The 18,534-nt window shown below is 37.8% G+C and overlaps 1 protein-coding gene across 7 annotated transcripts in view; it reads right to left on the bottom strand.

Annotated features, from left to right (window-relative positions):
- Positions 1 to 18,534, bottom strand: part of GNB4 (G protein subunit beta 4) — a 129,557-nt gene that overhangs the window by 80,144 nt on the left and 30,879 nt on the right. The window lies entirely within an intron of this gene.

Below are 18,534 nucleotides of genomic sequence, written 5' to 3' on the forward strand. Positions count from 1 at the left end.
TAAACTCCAGTAAAAAGGCAGAGATTAGCAGAATAAATTTTAAAAAAGTATGACACAACTATATGCTGTTTAAAAGAGAATCACTTGGGTGCACTGGTGGTTCAGTGGTAGAATGTTCGCCTTCCATGCAGGAGACCCAGGTTCAATTTCCAGACCATGCACACATACATACACACACACACACACACACACACACACACACACACGAGACTCACTTTACTCAAAGACACAAGAAACTGAAACTGAAAGGACAGAAAAAATAGGTATATTTTTGCTTCAAACAGTAGCAGATAGAGTTTAAGTAAAAAACCTATGAGGAACAGAGAGTCATTATATACTGATAAAAGGGTCAAACAACAAGAAGACATAACAATTATATACACACAAAACAGTACTGCCCCAAAATATATGAAGCAAATATAGACAAATTTGAAGGGAGAATTAGATGGTTCAACATAAATACAGGACATGACAATAAATCACTTTCAATAATGGATAAAACATCTAGACAGAAGATCAATAAAGAAATAGAAGACTTAAACAATACTAAAAACCACTAGACCTAAGAGATTTAAATACAACACTTCACCCAAGAACAGCAGAATATATATTCTTCTCTAGTGCACATGGGTCATTCTCTAGGATAGATCATATATTATGCAATCAAGCAAGTCTCAATAAATTTTAAAATATTGATATCATACAATGTATCTTCTCTGATCACACTGGAAGGAAACTAGAAATCATTAACAGAGGAAGAAATGGAAAATTCACAAATATGTAGAAATTAAACAATACATTCTTTTTTCCTTTCTTTCTTTCCTTTTTTTTTTTTTTTCACATGGGCAGGCATCAGGACTCGAACCCAGCTCTCCTGCATGGCAAGCAAGAACTCTGCCACTGAGCCACCATTGCACCAGCATAAACAACACACTCTCAATCAATGGGTCAGAGATTCACCAAGTAAATTAGGAAATACCTTGAGGTGAATTGGAACAAAAATACAACATAACAAGCCTTATGAGATACTGCAAAAGCAGTGCTGCGAGGGAAGTTTATAACTCAAAATGGTTACATTAAGAAAGAATAAAGAGCTCAAACTAAAAACCTAACCACATAACTTGAGGATCTAGAACAAGAAGACCAAACGAAACCTAAGGCAAGCAAAAGGGAGAAACAAAGCATTGAACACAGTAAATGAAAGAAAATTTTAAAAACAGAATCAATGAAACCAAAAGTTGGCTCTTGGAAAATATCAGTAAAATCAGCAAACTTTTATCTAGACAGAAAAAGAAAAAAAGAAAGAGGACACAAATAACTAAAATAAGAAATAAAAGGGGGTATCACTATAACCTCACAGAAATAAAAAGGATACTATGAACAACTACATGCCAACAAATTAGATAATCTAGATAAAACGGACCAATTCCTAGAAACACACAAACTACCTACACACTGACTCAAAAAGAAATAGATCTTAAGACACCAATACCTAGTAAAAGGATTGAATCAACAGACTCCCAACAACTAACAACAAAAAACAAAACAAGAACAGATGACTTCATTGGTGAATTTTACCAAACATTCCAAGAGGAGTTGACACCAAATCTGCTCAAGCCTTTCCAAAAAAAAACTGAAGAGGAGGAAACACATCCTAACTCATTCTATGAGGCTAACATCATGCTACTACAAAATTCAGGTAAAGATAGCACAAGAAAAGAAAATTACAGACTAATATTCTTCATGAATATAGGTGCAAAAATGCTCAAAAGAATATTAGCAAACCAAATCCAACGACATTTTAAAAGAATGATATACCATTATCAAGTGAGATTTATCCCTGGTATGAAAGGGTGGTTCAACATTAGAAAATCTATTAATGTAATATACCACTTTAATGGAATGAATCATAAAAACCGTACGACCTCTTCAATCGACACAGAAAAGGCATTTGTCAAAATCAGCAACTCTTTTGATAAGAACACTCAGAAAACAAAGGATAGAAGAAAATTTCCTCAACATGATAAAAGGCAGATATGAAACCCACAGCTAACATCACGATACTCGAAGAAAAACTGAAACCTTTCCCTCTAAGGTCAGAAAAAAGAAAAGGCTGCCCACTTGTCACCACATTGTCATTCATCATTGTACTGGAAGTTTGAGCCACAGCAAATAGGCAATAAAAACAATAAATCAAAATTAGAAAAGAAGTAAAACATTTCTTCTGTTTGCAGATGACAAACTTATTTACAAAAAATCCTGAAGAATTCATGGCAAAGCTACTAAAGCTAATAAACTCATTCAGCAAAGCATTGGGGTACAAGTTTAAAACACAAAAGTCAGTAACTTTTTATACATTACTAATGAACAATCTGCAGAGGAAATTTAAAAATTCCATTTACTATAACATCTAAATGAATCAAATATCTACAAATAAATTTAACCAAGGTTAATTGTATCATGATGTTAGCTGTGGGTTTCAAATCTGCCTTTTATCATGCTGAGGAAATTTTCTTTTTTCCTTTGTTTTCTGAGTGTTTTTATCAAAAGAGTTGCTGAATTTGACCAATGCCTTTTCTATGTCGATCGAAGAGGTTGTAAAGGTCTTGCAGAAAACTACAAAATGATGCCAAAAGAAATCAAATTAGACTTAAATGGATGCACATTCCATGTTTATGGATTGGAAGACTAAATATTGTTAAGATGTTAATTCTATACAATGTGATTTACAGATTTAATACAATCCCAATAAAAATTCCAACACCCTTCTTTAAGGAATGGAAAAGCCAATCATCATATTTATATGGAAGCCAAATAGCCAAAAACATCTTGAAAAAAAGAATGAAATTAGAGGACTCACACATTCTGACATTAAAATTTTTACAAAGCAACAGTAACCAAAACAACAAGTAGTCTCAGAAGACTAGACATATAGATCAATGAACATAACTGAGAGTTCAGAAATAAACCCTCACATCTATGGTCAATTTATTTGTTGACAAAGGAGAAAAGACCACTCAATTGAGAAAGAAAAGTCTCTTCAACAAATGGTGCTGGAAAAACTGGATATCCCTATGCAAAAGAATGAGGGTGGTAAAGATTTTATGCCAAAGCATGAGCAACAAAAGAAAAATCAGATAAATGGGACCCCATCAAAATTAAAAACTTTCATTCAAAGGACTTCACCATCAAAGTAAAATGGCAACCTACAAAATGGGAGAAAATATTTGGAAAGCACATAACTGGTAAGGGTTTAATTTTCAAAATATATAAAAATATTCTACAAGTCAACAACAAAAGACAGACAACTCAATTTATAAATGAGCAAAAGACCTGAACAAACATTCCTCCAAAACAGATTTATATAAATGACCAAGAAGCACATGAAAAGACATTCAACATTATTAGCCATTAGGGGAATGCAAATAAAAACCACAATGAGATACCATTTCTATCTACTAGAATGACTACTACTAAAAAAGAAAGGGATTGGTAGCGTTGCATAAATAATGGCTGGAGGCAGATGTGGCCCAGGTATGGAGCTGTTTCTTGGAGCAGAGGTGAACTTGACCTATCATATTCCATTAACTTCCTGGAACTCCTCCAGAAATCAGTGACCTTCAATGATGTAGCTATGGACTTCACTCAGGAAGAATGTGCTTTTCTGGACACAATCCAGAGAAAGCTACTCATAGATGTTATGCTGGAGAATAAAATTCATTTGTTGTCTTTGGAAAGGTATCAGTTCTGCAAATCAGAAGTAGTTTCCCAGTTGGAACAAAGAGAAGAATTGTGGAAAGAAGGACAAGGATTTCTCCAAGGACAAAGCCAGCAAATTTCTTACTCTGGAGAGGATCTCTTTGAAAGTAATGATTTGAGAGATTTCACTTCACATGGAAAAGAAACCCTGTGTGAACAAAGAATTTTGAAAAGGCCTCAAAGAGCAATACTTTTTTTGATCAACATAAGCAAATTCATAGTGGACATAGATCAAATGACTTTATGTGAAAAAGTCTTAAGAAGTAGTCCTGCCCTTAACATGAGAAAATACACACTGTATTTTGGCTGCAATCTTTGTGGGAAAGACTTTACTGACTATTCTCCCCTTAGACAACATGAGAGAATTCACAATGGAGAGAAGCCATATGCCTAACATCTATGTGGGAAATCCTTCAGTTAATGTTGTAACCTTAGATGACATAAGAGAACTCACACTGGGGAAAACCATATGTCCACCATCTATGTGTTAAAGTCTTTACTCAAAGTTTCCCCTTATGCAACGTGAGAGGATTCACACGGGAGAGAAACTATATGAATGTCATCTATGTGGGAAAGCCTTCAGGCATTATTCTGGCATTAAATGACATTAAAAAAAAAACTCACTAAATATGTCATGCAAATGGAAGAGGCTTCAGCCACAGACCTAACCTTTGAAAAAAATGAAGGAACACACAGGAGTGCAATACTATGTCAATGTGATCTATGGGCAAATACTTTTATTTACAGTGTATCCTTGAATAACATGATTGCACTATCCTGGGAATCCTAAATCGGTAATTACCTGAATAGATTTCAGCTGAGCTCCAACTTTGGTGTGCACAAGCACTACTCTGAGTAGTGATAAATCATGAAATGGAAAACTAAATAGAAAAGTCTTTATCTAGGAGAACAAGAGCTAAGTTTTGATGGAGTAGTTATTTAATGAAAAAAATGTGACAGATCCTTTACTTACAGAGCAAAATATGGAATATATGTGAAGTTTCACACTATATAAAATATTTCCTGTGTACAGAATGAAGAAAAATTTCATCATTGATGAGTTTTTTCATCATTATCAAAGTTCTAATACTGAGTGTTAATCTAAAATCAAAGTGAAAAACTGTTAGACTGGAATTCATATTATACTGGGAAAAACATATTGGAAGAAACACCTAACAAGACGTTTCAACAATAAACTCAGAATTTTGCCTAATGACCTATTAATGAAAAATAAATAAAAATGTAGGATTGTGAAGTGATCTGGGACTGCTGACTGAAGACAATTGTAATGAATTGTAAGCTTCTTTTTCAATGGTTTCATACTTGCAAATACTTATGAAGTAAAAGCTGTAGCTAAAAATTCTATTATTCTGGTCAGTTTCTAATTTCATATAACAACATAATTATGAGGTTGTATCAGAAATTACCTTTGAATGTTAACTAAAAAATGTACAACAAAGATGATGTGCCAGAATTGTTATACACTGTTAGCAGGTATGTGCACAACAATGATGAACAGAATGTAAAAAACAGATAACTTGGCGGGAAAAGAAAGAAACAGAAAATAAGTATTGGAGCAGATGTAGAGAAATAGGAATACTCATTCATTGTTCCTTGGAATGTAAGCGGCGCAGCTACTGTAGAAGACAATTTGCTGGTTCCTTAAAATTAAGTATACAATTGCCATAGAACTTGTTTGCACAGTGATGTTGATAGGACACTATTCACAATTGCCCAAACATGGGAAGCACCCTAAGTGCCCATTAACAAAATGTGCTAACATGCATACAACCGAGTATTATTCAGTTGCAAGAAGGAATGAAGTTCTGGGGTGGTAGACAGTGGCTCCATGGCAGAATTCTTGCCTGCCATGCCAGAGACCCAGGTTCGATTCCCAGTGCCTGCCCATGCAAACAAAAGAAAGGAATGAAGTTCTGATTCACACAACAATAAGAATGAATCTAGAAGACATCACCTTGAGTACAATCAATGAGGGAAAAAAAAGAGCAAAAACTGATCACTAATATGAATTAATTGGAATAACTAAATGGGTAGAGTCAGAAACTAGAACACTGGTTACCAGGGGCTGTGGTGAGAGTAGGGAACTGGTACAGAGTTTGTGTTTGGCATGATGAGAAAGGTTTGGTAATGGATGGTGGCGTTGGTAGCACAACATTGGAAATGTAATTAAAAACACTGAAAAAAAAATTTATATGTGGTTAAAAGGAAACTTTAGGTTATACATATATTACTAGAAAACTAAATAAACAGAAATACCACAGGACTAAATATACGTGAAAATTGACCATTGATGTAAACTATGGACTACAATAATAGTATATTTATAACAATGTTTCATATCCCCCTGTCTACGTGGGACATGACTCCCAGGGGTGTGGACCTTCCTGGCAACATGGGACAGAAATCCTAGAATGAGCTGAGACTCAGCATCAAGGGATTGAGAAAAACCCTAGAATGAGCTGAGACTCAGCATCAAGGAATTGAGAAACCTACTCGACCAAAAGGGGGAAGAGTAAAATGAGACCAAGTGTCAATGGCTGAGAGATCCCAAACAGGGTCAAGAGGTTGTCCTGGAGGTTATTCTTACGCATTAAGTAGATATCACCTTGTTATTCAAAATGTAATGGAGAGGCTGGAGGAAATTTTCTGAAAATATAGAGCTGTGTTCCAGTAGCCATGTTTCTTGATGATGATTGAATAATGATACAGCTTTCACAATGTGACTGTGTGATTATGAATACCTTGTGTCTGATGCTCCTTTTATCTACCTTGTCAACAGACAAGTAGAACATATGGAATAAAAATAAATAATAGGGGGAACAAATGTTAAATTTAGTTTGAAATGCTAATGATTAATGAAAGGGAGGGGTAAGGGGTATGGTATGTATAATCTTTTTTTTTGTTTTCGTTTTCTTTCTTCTTCTGTTGTCTTTTTATTTCTTTTTCTGAATTGATGCAAATGCTCTAAGAAATGATCATGATGATGAATATGCAACCATGTGATGATATTGTGAATTACTGATTATATATTGAGAACAGAATGATCATGTTAAGAATGTTTTTATTGGTTTGCTATAAAATTTTTTTAATTAATTAAAAAAACAATGTTTCATAAATTGTAACAAGGGTACACACTAATGCAAACCATTACTAACAAAGAAAATGAGGTTGTGATGTATATGGGAGCTCTATTTTCTACATGTTTTTTTCTGTCAACCTACTACTTACTCTAACCAAAAAAAAATCATAAATACAAAATATAAATACACACCTAAAAGCATGCTGAAGTTTAGAGGCACTTAACTTTGATCTATCCTTTTTTTTTGTTTTTTGCATGGGCAGGCAAACATTTAACTCGGGGGGGCGGGGCCAAGATGGTGGCTTAGTAAGATACGCGCGTCTTAGTTTCTCCTCCAGAGCAACTACTAGGTGAACAGAAACAGTGCAGAACAGCTCCCGGGGCCACAGCAGGGAATGGACACACAGCGTACCCCAGTCTGGACTGGCTAGACTGACTGCGAGACTCTGCTGCGGTGAGATCCCCGAGCGGCGGCAGCTGGCGGCCGGAGCACCTCCCTCCCTCCTTCCCGGGCCGGCCGAGAGTCTCGGAGAGGCAAGTTTCCCAAGTCGCGGCGGCCGGCGCCCCTCTTTTGCGGGCGGCTTCTGGACCGGCTACCAGTCTTGGATCAGAGGGCTACCCAACCCACGGTGGCCGGCAACCAGCGCCCCTCCCCCGCGGGCGGCTTCCGGGTCCAGTGGCAAGTTCCCCAGGCCGCGGCAGCCAGCACCCCTCCAGGGAGAGGAGAGATTTTCCGACAGTGGCAGGGACTGGGTCCAACCAAACACCAATAGGGGCATTAATAATAGGAGCCACAGGGTCCCCTCAAGCCGCAGCGGCTGACGCCCCCACCACGCGCGGCCCCCCGGACCAACTGAGAGAATTGGATCGGAAATCCCCAGGCCGTGGAGAATGGAGACCGGGGGGATCCCTTCCAAACACGTGAGACAAACGTGTGCCACGAACGCCACCTACTGGGCTGGATAAGAAAAACAGAACCCAGAGATTTCAGAGAAAAATCTTACAACCTGTTGGGTCCGACACCCAGGGAAATGTGACTAAATGCCCAGACGCCAGCAGAAGATAACGGTCCACGCTCAGAAGATTGAGAATATGGCCCAGTCAAAGGAACAAACTAATAGTTCAAATGAGATACAGGAGCTGAGACAACTAATGCTAAATATACGAACAGAAATGGAAAACCTCTTCAAAAACGAAATAGATAAATTGAGGGAGGACATGAAGAAGACATGGGCTGAACAAAAAGAAGAAATAGAAAAACTGAAAAAACGAATAACAGAACTTATGGAAGTGAAGGATAAAGTAGAAAAGATGGAAAAAACAATGGATACCTACAATGATAGATTTAAAGAGACAGAACATAGAATTAGTGATTTGGAGGATGGAACATCTGAATTCCAAAAAGAAACAGAAACTATTGGGAAAAGAATGGAAAAATTTGAACAGGGTATCAGGGAACTCAAGGACAATATGAACCGCACAAATATACGTGTTGTGGGTGTCCCAGTAGGAGAAGAGAAGGGAAAAGGAGGAGAAAAACTAATGGAAGAAATTATCACTAAAAATTTCCCAACTCTTATGAAAGACCTAAAATTACAGATCCAAGAAGTGCAGCGCACCCCAAAGAGATTAGACCCAAATAGGCGTTCTCCAAGACACTTACTAGTTAGAATGTCAGAGGTCAAAGAGAAAGAGAGGATCTTGAAAGCAGCAAGAGAAAAACAATCCATTACATACAAGGGAAATCCAATAAGACTATGTGTAGATTTCTCAGCAGAAACCATGGAGGCAAGAAGACAGTGGGATGATATATTTAAATTACTAAAAGAGAAAAACTGCCAACCAAGACTCCTATATCCAGCAAAATTGTCCTTCAAAAATGAGGGAGAAATTAAAACATTCTCAGACAAAAAGTCACTGAGAGAATTTGTGACCAAGAGACCAGCTCTGCAAGAAATACTAAAGGGAGCACTAGAGTCAGATATGAAAAGACAGAAGAGAGAGGTGTGGAGAAGAGTGTAGAAAGAAGGAAAATCAGGTATGCTATATATAATACAAAAGGCAAAATGTTAGAGGAAAATATTATCCAAACAGTAATAACACTAAATGTTAATGGACTGAATTCCCCAATCAAAAGACATAGATTGGCAGAATGGATTAAAAAACAGGATCCTTCTATATGCTGTCTACAGGAAACACATCTTAGACCCAAAGATAAACATAGGTTGAAAGTGAAAGGTTGGGAAAAGATATTTCATGCAAATAACAACCAGAAAAGAGCAGGAGTGGCTATACTAATATCCAACAAATTAGACTTCAAATGTAAAACAGTTAAAAGAGACAAAGAAGGACACTATCTACTAATAAAAGGAACAATTCAACAAGAAGACATAACAATCATAAATATTTAGCACCGAACCAGAATGCCCCAAAATACGTGAGGAATACACTGCAAACACTGAAAAGGGAAATAGACTCATATACCATAATAGTTGGAGACTTCAACTCACCACTCTCATCAATGGACAGAACATCTAGACAGAGGATCAATAAAGAAATAGAGAATCTGAATATTACTATAAATGAGCTAGACTTAACAGACATTTATAGGACATTACATCCCACAACAGCAGGATACACCTTTTTCTCAAGTGCTCATGGATCATTCTCAAAGATAGACCATATGCTGGGTCACAAAGCAAGTCTTAACAAATTTAAAAAGATTGAAATCATACACAACACTTTCTCGGATCATAAAGGAATGAAGTTGGAAATCAATAATAGGCCGAGTGCCAGAAAATTCACAAATACATGGAGGCTCAACAACACACTCTTAAACAACGAGTGGGTCAAAGAAGAAATTGCTAGAGAAATTAGTAAATACCTCGAGTCGAATGAAAATGAAAACACAACATATCAAAACTTATGGGATGCAGCAAAGGCAGTGCTAAGAGGGAAATTTATTGCCCTAAATGCCTATATCAGAAAAGAAGAAAAGGCAAAAATGCAGGAATTAACTGTCCACTTGGAAGAACTGGAGAAAGAACAGCAAACTAATCCCAAAGCAAGCAAAAGGAAAGAAATAACAAAGATTAGAGCAGAAATAAATGAAATTGAAAACATGAAAACAATAGAGAAAATCAATAAGACCAGAAGTTGGTTCTATGAGAAAATCAATAAGATTGATGGGCCCTTAGCAAGATTGACAAAAAGAAGAAGAGAGAGGATGCAAATAAATAAGATCAGAAATGGAAGAGGAGACATAACTACTGACCTCACAGAAATAAAGGAGGTAATAACAGGATACTATGAACAACTTTACGCTAATAAATACAACAATTTAGAGGAAATGGACGGGTTCCTGGAAAGACATGAACAACCAACTTTGACTCAAGAAGACATAGATGACCTCAACAAACCAATCACAAGTAAAGAAATTGAATTAGTCATTCAAAAGCTTCCTAAAAAGAAAAGTCCAGGACCAGACGGCTTCACATCTGAATTCTATCAAACATTCCAGAAAGAATTAGTACCAACTCTCCTCAAACTCTTCAAAAAAATTGAAGTGGAGGGAAAACTACCTAATTCATTCTATGAAGCCAACATCACCCTCATACCAAAACCAGGCAAAGATATTACAAAAAAAGAAAACTACAGGCCAATCTCTCTAATGAATATAGATGCAAAAATCCTCAATAAAATTCTAGCAAATCGTATCCAACAACACATTAAAAGAATTATACATCATGACCAAGTAGGATTCATCCCAGGTATGCAAGGATGGTTCAACATAAGAAAATCAATTAATATAATACACCATATCAACAAATCAAAGCAGAAAAATCACATGATCATCTCAATTGATGCAGAGAAGGCATTTGACAAGATTCAACATCCTTTCCTGTTGAAAACACTTCAAAAGATAGGAATACAAGGGAACTTCCTTAAAATGATAGAGGGAATATATGAAAAACCCACAGCTAATATCATCCTCAATGGGGAAAAATTGAAAACTTTCCCCCTAAGATCAGGAACAAGACAAGGATGTCCACTATCACCACTATTATTCAACATTGTGTTGGAGGTTCTAGCCAGAGCAATTAGACAAGAAAAAGAAATACAAGGCATCAAAATTGGAAAGGAAGAAGTAAAACTATCACTGTTTGCAGACGATATGATACTATACGTCGAAAACCCGGAAAAATCCACAACAAAACTACTAGAGCTAATAAATGAGTACAGCAAAGTAGCAGGTTACAAGATCAACATTCAAAAATCTGTAGCATTTCTATACACTAGTAATGAACAAGCTGAGGGAGAAATCAAGAAACGAATCCCATTTACAATTGCAACTAAAAGAATGAAATACCTAGGAATAAATTTAACTAAAGAGACAAAAAACATATATAAAGAAAACTACAAAAAACTGTTAAAAAAAATCACAGAAGACCTAAATAGATGGAAGGGCATACCGTGTTCATGGATTGGAAGACTAAATATAGTTAAGATGTCAATCCTACCTAAATTGATTTACAGATTCAATGCAATACCAATCAAAATCCCAACAACTTATTTTTCAGAAATAGAAAAACCAATAAGCAAATTTATCTGGAAGGGCAGGGTGCCCCGAATTGATAAAAACATCTTGAGGAAAAAAAACGAAGCTGGAGGTCTTGCGCTGCCTGACTTTAAGGCATATTATGAAGCCACAGTGGTCAAAACAGCATGGTATTGGCATAAAGATAGATATATCGATCAATGGAATCGAATAGAGTGCTCAGATATAGACCCTCTCATCTATGGACATTTGATCTTTGATAAGGCAGTCAAGCCAACTCACCTAGGACAGAACAGTCTCTTCAAAAATGGTGCCTAGAGAACTGGATATCCATATGCAAAAGAATGAAAGAGGACCCGTATCTCACACCCTATACAAAAGTTAACTCCAAATGGATCAAAGATCTAAACATTAGGTCTAAGACCATAAAACAGTTAGAGGAAAATGTAGGGAGATATCTTATAAATCTTACAATTGGAGGCGGTCTTATGGACCTTAAACCTAAAGCAAGAGCACTGAAGAAGGAAATAAATAAATGGGAACTCCTCAAAATTAAACACTTTTGTGCATCAAAGAACTTCATCAAAAAAGTAGAAAGACAGCCTACACGGTGGGAGACAATATTTGGAAATGACATATCAGATAAAGGTCTAGTATCCAGAATTTATAAAGAGATTGTTCAACTCAACAACAAAAAGACAGCCAACCCAATTACAAAATGGGAAAAAGACTTGAACAGACACCTCTCAGAAGAGGAAATACAAATGGCCAAAAGGCACATGAAGAGATGCTCAATGTCCCTGGCCATTAGAGAAATGCAAATCAAAACCACAATGAGATATCATCGCACACCCACCAGAATGGCCATTATCAACAAAACAGAAAATGACAAGTGCTGGAGAGGATGCAGTGAAAGAGGCACACTTATCCACTGTTGGTGGGAATGTCAAATGGTGCAACCACTGTGGAAGGCAGTTTGGCGGTTCCTCAAAAAGCTGAATATAGAATTGCCATACAACCCAGCAATACCATTGCTGGGAATCTACTCAAAGGAATTAAGGGCAAAAACTCAAACGGACATTTGCACACCAATGTTTATAGCAGCGTTATTTACAATTGCAAAGAGATGGAAACAGCCAAAATGTCCATCAACAGACGAGTGGCTAAACAAACTGTGGTATATACATACGATGGAATATTATGCAGTTTTAAGACAGGATAAACTTATGAAGCATGTAATAACATGGATGGACCTAGAGAACATTATGCTGAGTGAGTCTAGCCAAAAACTAAAAGACAAATACTGTATGGTCCCAATGATGTGAATTGACATTCGAGAATAAACTTGGAATATGTCATTGGTAACAGAGTCCAGTAGGAGTTAGTAACAGGGTAAGATAATGGGTAATTGGAGCTGAAAGGATACAGACTGTGCAACAGGACTAGATACAAAAACTCAAAAATGGACAGCACAATAATACCTAATTGTAAAGTAATCATGTTAAAACACTGAATGAAGCTGCATCTGAGCTATAGGTTTTTTTTTTACTATTATTATTACTTTTATTTCTTTTCTCTATATTACCATTCTATATCTTTTTCTGTTGTGTTGCTAGTTCTTCTAAACTGATGCAAATGTACTAAGAAACGATGATCATGCATCTATGTGATGATGTTAAGAATTACTGATTGCATATGTAGAATGGTATGATTTCTAAATGTTGGGTTAATTTCTTTTTTCCGTTAATTAATAAAAAAAAAAAGTAGAAAAAAAAATTGAACTCGGGCCTTCAGCATGGTAGGCGAGAACTCGGCCACCGCACCTCCATTGCCCACCTAGAAGCACTTAACTTTGACTAGATGAAAACAAATCAAACAGATCAACCAAATTCATTTAGCTACATGTTCCCTTGCAGCTCCATTATATCTATAGTTTAATAAAGGACAAACATTAGGGAAGTAGCAATTTTTTTTAAGTTTTTTTATTGTTAAATATAACATACATATGTGTATATACACCTCCACACACACACAAAGGAAAGAAAGAAAAAATGATTTTCAAAGTATACGTCAACAAGTAGATACAGAACAGATTTCAGAGTTTGGTATGGGTTACAGCTCCACCATTTTAGGATTTTACTTCTAGCTGCTTTAAGATACTGGAGACTAAAAAAAAATTTTCAGCTTAATGATTCAACAATCATACTCATTTGTCAAACCCTACCTTCTCTATATAATTCCCCTATCACCTTTGATCTTCCTCCCACGCTTTAGGGGTATTTTGGCTATGCCCATTCTAAATTTTCATGTTGGAAGGTACTGTTAATAATACAGGAAAGGGGGATGGAACTAGACGATATTCTGGAGAGGCTGGGCTCTCTAGGTTTCAGGACTTATGTGGTCCAGGGACCCATCTGGAGGTTGTTGGTTTCTAGAAAGTTACCCTAGTGCATAGAACCTCTGTAGCATCTTATATAATATGCCCTAGATGTCCTTTAGGATTGGCTGGAATGGTTCTGGTTGGGATTAGGCAAGTTAGGGTAGGTAGAAACATCTAACTGCAGTTCGCCTAAGAGGGACCTCCAGAGTAGCCATTCGACTCTATCTGAACTCTCTCAGCCACTGATAACTTATTTGTTACACTTCTTTTCACCCTTTTAGTCAGGATGGAATTGGTGATCCTACAGTGCTAGGGCCAGGCTCATCCCAGGGAGTCATCTCCCATGCTGCTAGGGAGACTTTCACCTCTGGATGTCATCTCCCACATAGAGGAGAAGGCAATGCAGAGTTGGGCTTAGGGAGAGAGAGGCCACAACTGAGCAACAAAAGAGGTCCTCTGGAGGTGACTCTTAGGCATACCTATAGGTAGGCTAAGCTTCTCTGCTACCTACATAAGCTTCACGAGAGCAAGCCTCAAGAACAAGGGCTTGGTCTATTGATTTGGGTGTCCCTAATGTTTGACACAGTATCAGGGATTTCCCCGGTGGTAAAGTTTAATAATTCCATATTTTTTCTCCCATCCCTCAAGGGACTTGCAGTATTTTTAAAATGCTGTGAATTTACTTGTACGCAGTTATCCAGTTTTTAGTCTTGTAATTGCTAAAGACAGTCTGTAATGTTTATTAATGAAGGTCCTGGATTGGCCTAGAGCGTCCAAAGTTCTCTTGCTAACCAAGACTGGATCTAACCATTGTGGGCCCACCTGCCATGCACAGTGGCTTAGACTGTAGCCTACCAGTCACTCAGACTTCATTCTGCCATTTCTTTCATACATTCTGTGACTAAGCATGGAATCTACACATGATCAATAATCAGATCACCTCTAATTACATCATCTGGGGCCACTGTGCTCATCATCCTAAACCCTGCCCATCTTTTCTCTAATAAAACTACCGGAATTACTACAGCTTCGGGGAGACAGACTTTGGGCTGCTAGGTCATATGCTGTCCTACCACAGACCTATGAATAAACTTTTTCTCTCTTTGAAAAAAAAATGCTGTGAATTTAATGTAGGGTATAGAAAAAAACATGGAAAGCAATGGACAGAGAAATAAAATTTTTAAGCCAAAGAGTCACACCCCACTGATCAAATCCTCCATTTGGCTCTAACCAGGAAGACTATTTGCAGCATAAATTAGCCCAGAGTTTTTCTTATTTAAACTTTAAAATAATTAAGATCCCAAAATGAGGAGAGAATAAATAAAAAAAAAAATACTGTCTCACTGATTAAACTTTTCCTGAACTAATGACAAAAAACTAAGTGATTATATATTAAAGTTTTATATTATACGCATATAACAGTGGTTATATGTGTAATAGAAAATTGAATGAAACTTTTAAGGACTCAGAACTAGCAAACAGGTCCCAAAGCTGAAGACAAAAGTACTTACCTTTAAAAAAAACTTCCAACACATGAGAGTAGAATCTCTCTGAGGGCCTGAAGTAGACCAGCCCAAAGACAAGCAGCACACACATACCGACAGCCTGTGCTGTGATTTGTGTAACTGCTCACAAATAAGACGGAGGAGAGGAAAAAAGGATAGTTGTAAAAGAGCCAGGGCTTCAGATTTGTAACTATAATATATATTCATGATGAGAAGAGAGTTCCATCTCCCACTCCAAAGAGAGAGCAAAAAGGAGGTGCTTTCTTTCACAAAGCCAAGTGTGAAAAGAGAGTCACCACCCAGACAGCCAAGAAAAAGATTAAAAGCAGCTGCAAGCAGCTTTTTGCCCTTCTTGCCGCCTGGGAAGTCTACCTGGATGGCAGATGTGCATTTCTGCCCGCAGGGGAGGGAGAGTCAGAGAGAGCAGGGTGGAAGTGGGAAGCTCTGGAGCATCTGCACTCTCTCCATTACGGAAGAGAATGAGCTTCCTGTGGGCCAAGTGGAGATCGCCTGAAGGAGGAAGGAGTATGGATAGCACAGAGCGCCAGGACTCCCTCCTCTCACAAGAACAGTTAAACATGCAGAAACATATGAAACTATTCTGAAACTCCAGACACCAGAAAAGCACTGTAAAATACCCCAGAAAAAGTGGCAGGACGAGGCTAATAAACTACAGTAAAGAACCATAAATCACTATTTCTGTACAGCAGCTGGTTGCCCACCCCCCACCCTCATGACAGACCATCTGGGGGACCAGCCCCCTGGCTAACTCGCTGGTGACAGAAAGGGAAAAATATATATATATATATATATATATATATATATATATATATATATATATATATATCTTCCCCAAGACCTGGGGTTCACAGGTCTTGTGAATCCCTATTCAATACTGTATGTTTCAAACTGTAATCAGATCATCTCCCTGGAGATGTAATTTAGTCAAGAGTGGTTGTTAAGCTGGATTAGGTGACGACACGTCTCCACCCATTTGGGTGGGTCTTGACAAGTTTCTGGGGTCCTATAAAAGAGGAAATGTTTTGGAAAATGAAAGAGATTCAGAGAGAGCAGAGCAGAACGACATAGCCATGGGAAGCAGAGTCCACCAGCCAGCGACCTTTGGAGATGAAGAAGTAACTGATCATGGCTTTTGGGCGAAGGAGACGTAAAGCCATTGCACCTCCTCAGCGCGGCAAGGGGTGGTTAGTCAAAGGGCTGCATTTGCTGGGCAGGGGAAGAAAGCTCAGATCTGGGGAGCCACAGAAGGAGCTCATGGTGCCCCTCCTGAACCCAATGCCAATCTGTGCCCTGCCTGGTCCTTGGCCCTGTTTTGACTAGAACAAACTTACTTGGAAAAGTCCTCTCCAGCCTGCCCCTCCTCCCAGAATTCGCCCTTCAGACAAAAGTAATGCGAGACATGAAAAGGAACATAACAAAATAGAGAGGCAGATAATGTGGGACAAAGGTCTACCTTCAAATACCCTGAAGAGAAAGGGCAGTCTCCTGGGAAACAGAGGGGACAACTAGACTCACGTGAACAGGGGAATACCTAAACAATTAACAAGCAAAAGCCCAAGATGAGATAGAGGCCCAGAAAGACAGAGAACCCTGCACATGGCTTTCACATTGGGCAGATCTTCCCGATAGCAGGGCTGAAACTCACCAGCATGATACAAAACCAAGAAACAGACATCCCAGAGCGGAAGTCCCACAGTTAACACTTTAAAATATTAAAATGTACAGTGCAAATGTACAAGACAAACAAACAAAAAAAAAAAACAGGAAACGATGGCCCATCTGAAAAAGAAGACAAAAATCCAGAAATAGCCAAGGAAGAAGAGCAGAAGGTGTACATACCAAACAAACCTTCAAAAACATTATCATAAAAATGCTCGAGGAAATGAAAGAAAAAACAGAGAAAGAACTACAGGATATTAGGAAGACAATGCATGAACGATATAAGAATATTAGGAAAGGGAAAGAAGTTTTAAAAGGAACCAAACAGAACTACTGGAATTGAAGACCACGATAAATGAAATGAAAAATTTCCAGGAGGGTTTCAAGAGCAGATTAGAGCTGGTAGAAGAAAGAATCAGTGAACTTGAAGACAAGACATTTGAAATGTGTCTGGCTAAGGAGAAGAAAAAGAATTATAAAGGTAAAAACAGCCTAAGACACCTCTGGGACACCATCAAACATACCAATACATATATTATGGAAGTCCCACAAGGAAAAGAAAGAGAGAAAGGGACAGAAGGAATATTCAAAGAACTTCCCAAACAGCAAAGGATGTGAATGTGCACATCCAAGAAGCCTAGAAACCACCAAACAGGATAAACATGAAGAGAAATACACCCAGTGTGCTGGCTTGAAGCCATAGGTTTTTTAAAAATTTATTGTTTTAATATTTCTATTGATGAATCTTTACACACATACAGTCCATACATGGTGCATAATCAGTGGCTCACAGTGTCATCACATACTTGTACATTCATCACCATGATCACTTTCAGGACATTTGCATCCCTCTAGAAAAAGAAATAAAAAGGAAAAAGAAAAAACCCATACATCCTATGCTGGTTCGAAAGGATGTATGTCCCCTAGAAAAGCCATGTTTTAATCAAAATCCCATTTCATAAAGGCAGAAAAATCCCTATTCAATACTGTATGTTTCAAAGTGTAATCAGATCATCTCCCTGGAGATGTGATTTAGTCAAGAGTGGTTGTTAAGCTGGATTAGGTGACGACATGTCTCCACCCATTTGGGTGGGTCTTGACAAGTTTCTGGAGTCCCATAAAAGAGGAAATGTTTTGGAAAATGAAAGAGATTCAGAGAGAGCAGAGCAGAACGACATAGCCATGGGAAGCAGAGTCCACCAGCCAGCGACCTTTAGAGATGAAGAAGAAAAATGCCTCCCGGGGAGCTTCAAGAAACAGGAAGCCAAGAGAAGAAGCTAGCAGATGATGCCGTGTTCACCATGTGCCCTTCCACTTGAGAGAGAAACCCTGAACTTCATCAGCCTTCTTGAACCAAGGTAGCTTTCCCTGGATGCCTTAGATTGGACATTTCTATAGACTTATTTTAATTGGGACATTTTCTCGGCCTTAGAACTGTAAACTAGTAACTTATTAAATTCCCCTTTTTAAAAGCCATTGCATTTCTGGTATACTGCATTCCGGCAGCTAGCAAACTAGAACACCTTCCCTACCCCTTACCCCTCCCTCTCAC

This window comes from Tamandua tetradactyla, chromosome 5 (assembly GCF_023851605.1).
Source record: "Tamandua tetradactyla isolate mTamTet1 chromosome 5, mTamTet1.pri, whole genome shotgun sequence".
NCBI classification, from domain to species: domain Eukaryota; kingdom Metazoa; phylum Chordata; class Mammalia; order Pilosa; family Myrmecophagidae; genus Tamandua; species Tamandua tetradactyla.